The sequence below is a fragment of the Colobus angolensis genome, unplaced genomic scaffold, assembly GCF_000951035.1.
Source record: "Colobus angolensis palliatus isolate OR3802 unplaced genomic scaffold, Cang.pa_1.0 Scaffold268, whole genome shotgun sequence".
NCBI lineage: Eukaryota > Metazoa > Chordata > Mammalia > Primates > Cercopithecidae > Colobus > Colobus angolensis.
In genome coordinates, this window is record NW_012115910.1 from 4,341,171 (window position 1) to 4,350,342 (window position 9,172).

Genomic DNA, 9,172 nt, shown 5'->3' on the forward strand with positions numbered 1-9,172 from the left:
TAGCTGTATACTCACACGTGGACACAGATCCACTCTGCTGTAGCTGTATACTCACAGTGGACACGGATCCACTCTGCTATAACTGTATACTCACAGTGGACACGGATCCACTCTGCTATAACTGTATACTCACAGTGGACACGGATCCACTCTGCTATAACTGTATACTCACACATGGACACGGATCCACTCTGCTGTAGCTGTATACTCACACATGGACACAGATCCACTCTGCTGTAGCTGTATACTCACAGGTAGACATAGATCCACTCTGCTGTAGCTGTATACTCAAAGTGGACACAGATCCACTCTGCTATAACTGTATACTCACACGTGTACACGGATCCACTCTCCTGTAGCTGTATACTCACACATGGACACAGATCCACTCTGCTGTAGCTGTATACTCACACGTGGACACAGATCCACTCTGCTGTAGCTGTATACTCACACGTGGACACAGATCCACTCTGCTGTAGCTGTATACTCACACGTGGACATAGATCCACTCTGCTGTAGCTGTATACTCACACCTGGTTACACAGATCCACTCTGCTGTAGCTGTATAGTCGCACATGAACACAGATCCAGTCTGCTATAGCTGTATGCTTATGGATGTGCACACAGATCCTGTGAGAGCTGTGGCAGAGATCTCTATTGGGAGCACAGAAGTGAACCTTAGTCCCATGGGAGATTCGTCTGGAAGGTGTGTGTGAATGAATGTGAGGGTCATGTGACCTCAGGCAGGAAGAGATTATGCAGCCTACATAGGTGTGTTCTGTCCAACATAATTTAAACTTTAATTGTAATTATAAAGTAAAATGAGAAGTGTAGTCCTTGGTTGCACCAGCCCACATTTCTAGTTCTCAGTGGCCACATGTGGCTGGTGGCTACTGTGTTGGAGAGTGCTGATCTAGAACAGGTCCATCATCGGGGGAAGTTCTGTCAGAGAATTCCAGCTTAGGTGAGCAGCCATGAGAGCCTAAATTAGAGAAGTGGTAATGGATGGTCGGAATGAGGAGGGGGTCATGTGAGAATCGGTCTTTGTGTCTGCAGGAGGCTCTGAATTGCTGGAGCCCAACTCCAGATTCCAGGCTGAGGGTCCCTACACTTGAGTGGCACCTCTGTCTCATCCACAGATAAGACACACTCACCTTACAACCAGTGAGCAACCACCCACTTCTGCTTGCTTTCCAATTGTAACGGAATGCCCACGGCTTCGTGTCATAAATGTGTACTGTATACAAAAGTCAAATGTGTCTGCGTAGCCTCCACCTCCACAACCTCTCTAGGAAAATGATGCATCCCAACTGGGTATCACCCTACTCAATAAGCAAATGTCCTGCAGTGAGCCAGAGGTAGAACGTGTCTATTTCCCAAGTTAGTCACCGTTACTGTGAGCATACTGTCATTTGAGCATCTCCCTGGAAAGCGGAATATAGTTATATTGTTTAAGTGTAAAGTGTGAAATGTAAGCAACAAGTTCATCTGGTGCTTGTCTGAAGACACAGCCGCCTTTTTCTTAGTTCTTGCAGGACTAATAATTGTGCAGGACTTCTCAAGAGAGAGACCGTTTTGTCCTAGGTGATGACACTTAAAACAGGGATCATTCTGCATATTCAGTGCTGGTTTTATAGCTGAGCCTGATATAAGATGTGTACTGTATACAAAACCCAAATGTGTCTCAGGCTGTACCAAACCTGCTTTTCTGGCTCTTTCTCTTAAAAATGAGTACCTTCAATATGATCAGTGCAGACACATTCCTGGCCTCAGGCCCAGAGGTTCTGATTCAGTAAGTTGAGCAAGGGACAAAATGGTCCCCTGTGATTCCATGCCTCCCCCACTGGGAAAGGGAATTCTAGTAGATGCCAAGGAGTCAGGCATGTGGCTTCCTCTGCCACACGATAGCAGCGTGACTTGGGGAATCCTCAACACAGCCAGAACAAGATGCCACTGGGTCACAGCAACAGACCTCGATCTGCCCGCTTATCAGTCACCTGGAGGATTGTGCAAACCCACAGATCTCTGGGCCTTTCTAAGTACTGTGGAGTAAAAACCTTTGACTTGGCAATTAAAGTGCTTGCTCACATAGCACTGCAGGTGAATGAGATCATCTCCAGCTTCCCATGAGCTCCAGTAACTTATGATTTATGAATTTCCTTCATCGTCATCCCTCCACAAACCATCAGAGACTTTTAGCTTCTAAATGTAGTGGTGTTGGTAGTGTGGACAGAAAGGCTGACGATTAAATTCTAAAGTGCCCAAAGCTGCCCTCAGGGGATGTGCCAGTGAACTCAGAGTGGGCACTGCTGGAAAAGGCCTGTGGAGGACTCAGGCCCCAGGCAGGACACAGGCAGCTTGCAGCTCAGCACCACCCATTGGCAGGTTCTGTTTGTCCTCAGGGTGCTGTAGACGATGCCCAGGGCTGGAGGCAGTGCAGCCCCTGTCGTTTCAGACTTACTCCCTGCTTGAGGCCCACCAGCCACCTGCTGCTCACCAAAGGGAAAGGAATGTGGATGTGGCGTGTCCAGGTTTACACAGCTGTTTCATACCAAAGCCAGGCCAGCACCTGGTCTCCCACGGGCCTGGCTGGGTTTTTCCCAGTACCCTCCATCCTCTCTCCTTGCAGCTAGGTCTGTGCTGAATCATCCTTTGCAGAACTTAATAGTGGCCTTCAAAGTCACGTTAAAACTATGGCCAGGTAACAGCAAAGGGACTGTGTGTCGCCACCTCTCCCTCTTGCCAACCTAGACACCCCTGGCAGGACACCCTCCAGCTCTGCCTCCTGACTCCACTCACCCCTCTGCTCATTTGCAAAATGAGGCTGCTAATACCAACTCTGTCCATCTCCCAGGCCAGGAGGAAGCAAGAGGATAGGTGTGAAGTCCAGCTGTAATGTGTCACAGCCTGGTTACAGGAAGGTTGATTCAAATTAATTTAAAAAGTAATAAGTGGATCACTTTGTCTTTGATCAGGAATCCAAGTGACTGAAGGAAGCGCTGGGACAGTGAGTCTCCAGACTGGGGACTCTGGTGTCATGGTGCACCAGGCTGTCCCCCTGAAAAGCTGAGTCCTTGTCACTCGCTGGCTAGAAGGCCTATAAGAAATGGAAGCAGGAAATTCACAGAAGAAAAACTACACATGGCTATGGAACATTTCAATGTAATTTTTTAAATTACATGGAAAATATAGGCATAGCTAGTTGTCCACTAGTTGCCTTGTCTAGCTTTTTGTCGTCATTGATTAATCCTCACTTTCAGATTTCACAAATCTTGACCCACTTTAGTTTTACAGAATGAGATCATCTCTTGATAGAGGCCTTTGCAGTGTGATCACAACCTGCAGTAAGAAATGCATTCTAGATTATGACCCAGTACACATATACACGTACATAATTGAAAGGCTCAGAAAGTGATATTTTCATCATTAGGTGCAATGTCTCCTGTTTTCTATTTTATTCTGTTCTACCGTATTTTTTTAAATGCTGGTCATGAGACCTGCAAAACTGATTCCATGACCCACCAATAGTCTGAGGCCAATGATTTGAGACTTTTGAGAGAAAAACAAAGATGGAGGACTGACACTGCCCGACTTAAAGACTTACTACAGCCAGATGCAGTGGTTCATGCCTGTAATCCCAGCACTTCGGGAGGCTGAGGCAGGTGGATCACCTGAGGTAAGGAATTCAAGACCAGCCTGGCCAACATGGTGAAACCCCGTCTCTACTAAAAATACAAAAATTAGCCGGGCATGGTGGTACATGCCTGTAATCTCAGCTACTCAGGAGGCTGAGACACAAGAATTGCTTGAACCCGGGAGGTGGAGGTTGCAGTGCACTGAGATAGCATCACTGCACTATAGCCTGGGCAACAGAGGAAGACTCTGTCTCAAACAAGTAAATTAATAAGTAAATGAATAAAAGATTTACTACAAAGCTACAGTAGTTAAGAAAGTCCTATTGGCAAAAGAACAGACAAATAGATGAATGGAACAGAATAGAGAGCTCAGAAACAGACCCACACAAATATAGTGAAGTGGTCTTTGACAAAGGAGTAAAGGCAATACAATGAAGAAAGGATAAGCTCTTCAACAAATGGTTGTGGAATAAATGAACATCCACATGGAAAAAAAAATGAATCTAGATCTAGACCTTTACTCAAAAGGGATCATAGACTTAAAGGTAACATGCAAATCTATAAAACTCCTAGAGGATGACACAAGAGAAAATCTAGGTGACCTTTGGTTTGATGATGACCTTTTAGATAAATCACCAGTTTCCTCCATTAGATGCAACCTATGGAGGAAAACGGCTGATAAATTGGACTTCATTAAAATAAAAAACTTCTGCTCTGGAACAAAAGAAAACAGAATTGATATTCTCACCAGCTCCTAAACAAATTGGCTTTTGCAGGAAAACTCAGTTCCCCTGACACTCCTGTCTGTGGGCTTGGCCAGAGTGTGGGCATCGCAGTAGAGCTCCTCTTTCTTCACCTGTGGCCTCAGCAAAACCCCCAACACCCACCTTGCTCTGGCACACAGTCATCTCAGCAGGAAGCCCTGTCTGTTCTGCTCCCAGTGTACTCAGGTGCTCTGTGAATGTCTTTCACAGTCACGTCTACACCTGCTGTCTCACTCCTGCAACATGCATGCTGCGACTGACCGCAGGCCACTCCGGCATCATGAGAGGTGGCCATTGCTGCTCCCAGAGAAGAGCAGAGTCACCCTCTTCCAGGAACAGCCTTGGCTGCAACCCATGCTGCCTTCCCCTGCAACCCATGCTGCCTTCCCCTGCAGCCCATGCTGCCTTCCCCTGCCCTGGGGCATTACAAGGTCGCACGAGGTCAGTCATTCTCAACCAAGAACAATTTTGCCACCAGGAAGCATGCAATGTCTGGAGACATTCTTGGTTGTCACAACTAGGGACTACTGGCACCTAATGAGTAAAAGCCAGATGCTGCTAAACATTCTATAATGCACAGGACAGCTCCCATCACAGAGAATTATCCAGCCTTAATGTAATAGTGCTAGGATGGTTAATGTTATGTGTTGACTGAAGTGGGCTAAGGGATGCCCAGAGGGCCAGTAAAGCAGGATTTCTGGGTGTGTCCATGAAGGTGTTTCTGGAAGAGATTGGCATTGGAATCTCCAGAGTCCACACCAGTGTGGGCTGGTAACATCCAGTTTGTTGAGGGCCAGAATGGAACGAAAAGGTGGATGAAGGGCAAATTCTTTCTCTTCTTGAGCTGAGCCATCCGTCTTCTCCTGCTCTTGGGCCTTCAAACTCAGACTGAATTACACCACCAGCTTTTCTAGTTCTCCAGCTCATACATGGAAGACTGTGGGACTTCCCAGCCTCCATAATCACATGAGCCAATTTCCACAATAAATCTCTTCTTGTATTCCTATATCCATATCCTAGTGTTTCCAGTTTTTTGGAGAACCCTGACTGATAAAGTACCATGGTTGGGAAACCCTGCCCTAGATTTCTTTCTTTGGTCCTCGAAGCCTCACCCCAATCCCCATAAATCCCACACCTGCAAGAAGAAAGGAAATGTGAAAAGAGTCCCTTCTGGGAAAGGATGCTGATTCCTATGTAGATTCCTCTGTTGAGAGATAACTGTTAGTCAGTAATTGGACACTACTAGTTCTCTTTTTTGAGGATTTCAAAACTGTGGTCTCTCTTCTCTATGGATAATTTTTTTCCAGTCCTATTGCTTCAAATATCATCTAAACACTTTCAACCCATAACTTTATTTCCTGCCTGGGCCTCTTTTCTGAGGTATACTGAACATCTCAAATCACATAATATGGAGATATCTGAAACTTAATTCCCAAACTGAATCCTTGGTGTCCTTCATCTCCCCACAGCCAATACTGGTCCACCCTAGTCTTCTTCCTCTCACTCCATGACCATCACCCCCTGCCCACTGGCTTCATCACTGGCTCGTCTCTCCACCCCTTTGACTCCTCCCCTTCCCCAGCAACCTCCTAACATGCACGCACACACACACACATATAGGGAATATTACCACGCTTCCTCATCTCAAGTCCCTTTCTTCCCCCAGCCCATCTTCCAGAATGAATTACCTTGAATTCACTCCTGGTTTGCAGGAAAGTACAGAAATCCAAGGAATGTGGTGGGACTTGGTGGTCCAACTTAAAGGATCTAACCCTTTCACCCTTATGTCCCTCTGATCCATTTTCTACCCCAGAGCCAGAGTGCTCTTAAACCGTAAGTAAGCTAAGGTTACCGCTTTCTAGAAACACTTCAATGCCTTCCATTACAGCTGGGGGGATACAAATTATGTAACATGGCTTGCAAGACTCCCCCTGCCCCACTTTGAATGGTCCTTAGGGGTTGGCCTTCTGTCAGGGCCTGGGAGATGCTGAGCTTGATCCTCAGTGCCTTTGCAGAGGCTGTTCCCTATTCAGAGCCCTTCCCTCACTCTTCCCTTTACCAAGGACCATCACTTCTTCGGGTCTCAGCGCCTGTGAGACTCCAGGCTGGAGCATTTGGATGTGCATCACTGGAGGGCTGACTTGCCATTCTTTCTCTTTTCCCTCTTTCCTCCAATGGCTCCTGTGGAGGTTTGGAGACTCCTCAGTGTCACTCTTCTTCTCTCTCCGGTTCCAGTCTAACAATATGAACCCTAGATGCCCCGCCCTAGCCTGCTCCAGTTCCCCAGGATAGAGCAAGGAGAGCTCTTCCCTGCATCTAGCCTGTGACAAATGCCTCTGGTGACAGCCCTCTCTGCCTTGTTTCCAGTCCTTTAATGAGCTGCCCGCAGTCAGCCTCACTTTCACTCTGCTCTTCACACCCACCGAGCTCCATGCTTGGAGCCGCTGGGGGTCTGCCAGAAAGGCCAGCTCCTAAGATCCCTGCAGGCTGTGCCTGCTCAACTTCTCAATGTGGCTTTCTCAGCCCTGCTTTGTGCTTTCATAAAATTCTATCGACTTTGGGCCTTTTTAGAAATTTGTCCAAATTCCACTCAGAGCATTGTTTCATGCATCTCAACTATGATTTTGATGGTTTTGGGTAAGGAAGGTGAGTTCCTGAGTTCTGCTGATATCTGAACCTGGAAATCTTACCCATATTGCTGAGTGTCACACAGGGAAGTGCAGGCTTACTTTGGTGCTGCCATCAGGGGCGAGAGGCTGTGTGCAATGCAGCCATCACCTGGTGCAGGGCTGGAACATATCAGATGACTTACTGGGCTCCAAAGTTGAAATCAGGGTTGCTTAGTAAAAGGTGGGATGTCTGTAGAATTGCATAAGAAAGATCCAAGTTTCCGGGATTTGGAATGAAACAGTCTCTTCAGAATGTGCTCTCAGGATTCCCAGAGGAGAGCTATTTCTCAAGATTTCCTTGACCTTTGTCACCAGCAGGAATTAATGTTTAACTGGAACATGAGGCTGGAAATACAAGAAGAGGGAAACATGTGGCTTAGAGTTTCAAGAAGAGTGACTGCCTCCGCGCCGAGCGCCTCAGCGGCTTCTCTACATGCTCTTCAGTCCCCGAAGTTGGAGAATCCCATCAAGGACAGTAGCCCTGTAAGGAATTCGAATTTCCAGTGTGTAAGTCCCTGGTTTTATACCTACTCAGATTGTAGTGGGAAAACAGCAACATGTACCTTGACTCTCTGGCCCCACGTTACTGAACATTTGCTTAAAGGTTAACTCACTTGAGGGATCTTGTGCGGTGCTTTCTCTTCTGATGCAGGCTGGCAGGGGTGTTTGTTCTGTGGGGGCTGTGCACTTGGTGGCTCTCCATGCACACAGTCACTCCCGTGACACATGTTTAATAGGGACTGGGAATGATTTCATGACTGTGGCTCAGTAGCAAACGCAGGCCAGCTGTGATTCTATTTTTAACATGTACCGCCAAGGGTGGTGCTGATATTTTATTCCACCGAGCCTCTGTTTCTTCTGTAAATGAGGATTTTCTTAGTATTGACTTTGTGAGGATTAAATCCCATAATTTTATGGAGGTGATTAGTAAACGTGAACTCTGCCCTTACCCATATAACATCTGAGGCTCCGTGAGGGCTCTCTCCTTTTGGTGTATGGTATAGTCTACTTAGAGGTCAATTTGGTGTCTACCTATGCAGGGTGATTTGAGGAGAATTAGAAGATCTTTCCCACTATTTTCCCACCAAAATGCTGAGTACAATTCCCATCTGAAAACATATGCGGATAGGAATTTCTACTGGGAGAATTGTTTGGTTATCGACTTCAATGAGTCGAAGTTTTAACTCTGGTTAAACTCTGTTGTTGGAAGTATGTAAGAACCAAAGTTTAATCGATGGAAATCGTTGCTCTCCACCATGAGTGAGTTAAAACCGTTACTTCTGAGTGGTCAGTTTGCATTGGGCTCTGTCTAGAAGGTTCACCTTCTTCACCTCCAGTCACATCCCCATTTCACAAGTGAGCAAACAGCCAGAGGAGGGGAGGAGGATGGCATAAGGTCTTGCAGCTGGCAGAGACAAAATGCGAATGTAGCCCGTTTGCGCTTGTGCTGTTGGGCAGCCAAGCAATCCAGTGTGTGGGTCCAGGGTGACAAGTGCCACTCCTGTGGCTGGGGTAAGTCCCTCCAGCATTCAGTCTTGCTCTCTGTGCTTATCTGGATGAGGTGCAGGATGAAGATGACCCTATAGAACTCTACCCTGGAAGTCCTCACAAAGTGGATACATGACGTTTTTGAAACCAGGGACATGTTGGTGCTGCTTAATATTTAAATCATAATTTTCACACTCTTAAAAATTACTAAATAAGTTTGAAGAGACACAGCCATCTGACTACAGTGCCACCCCTGAGCTTCACGCCACCCTGGTCTCCAAGACAGGGGAGAAGCTCAGGAATACTGAACGCAGGTACGACTGTGGAAGAAGAGCTGAGTTTTCACATTTTAACAAGGTCAGTTGAGGCCAGGCATGGTGGCTCACGTCTGTAATCCCAGCACTTTGGGAGGCTGAGGTGGGCAGATCACGAGGTCAGGAGATCGAGACCATCCTGGCTAACCCGGTGAAACCCCATCTCTACTAAAAAAAATACAAAAAATTTAGCCAGGCGTGGTGGCGGGCGCCTGCAGTCCCAGCTACTCCACAGGCTGAGGCAGGAGAATGGTGTGAACCCGGGAGGCAGAGCTTGCAGTGAACCGAGATCATGCCACTGC

At 47.0% G+C, this 9,172-nt stretch overlaps 1 protein-coding gene across 2 annotated transcripts in view; it reads left to right on the forward strand.

Moving 5' to 3' along the window:
* Nucleotides 1–7,402: 7,402 nt before the first annotated feature.
* The window catches only part of DDC (dopa decarboxylase (aromatic L-amino acid decarboxylase)), a 107,231-nt gene continuing 105,461 nt past the window's right edge, over nucleotides 7,403–9,172 (forward strand). Inside the window, exon 1 of one of the 2 annotated variants that reach the window (XM_011947533.1) lies at nucleotides 7,403–7,575. The gene's annotated coding sequence lies outside the window, so the exon portion shown is untranslated. Of the gene's footprint in view, nucleotides 7,576–8,530; nucleotides 8,871–9,172 lie in introns of those variants that run through there. The other variant, XM_011947534.1, reaches the window with a different exon arrangement.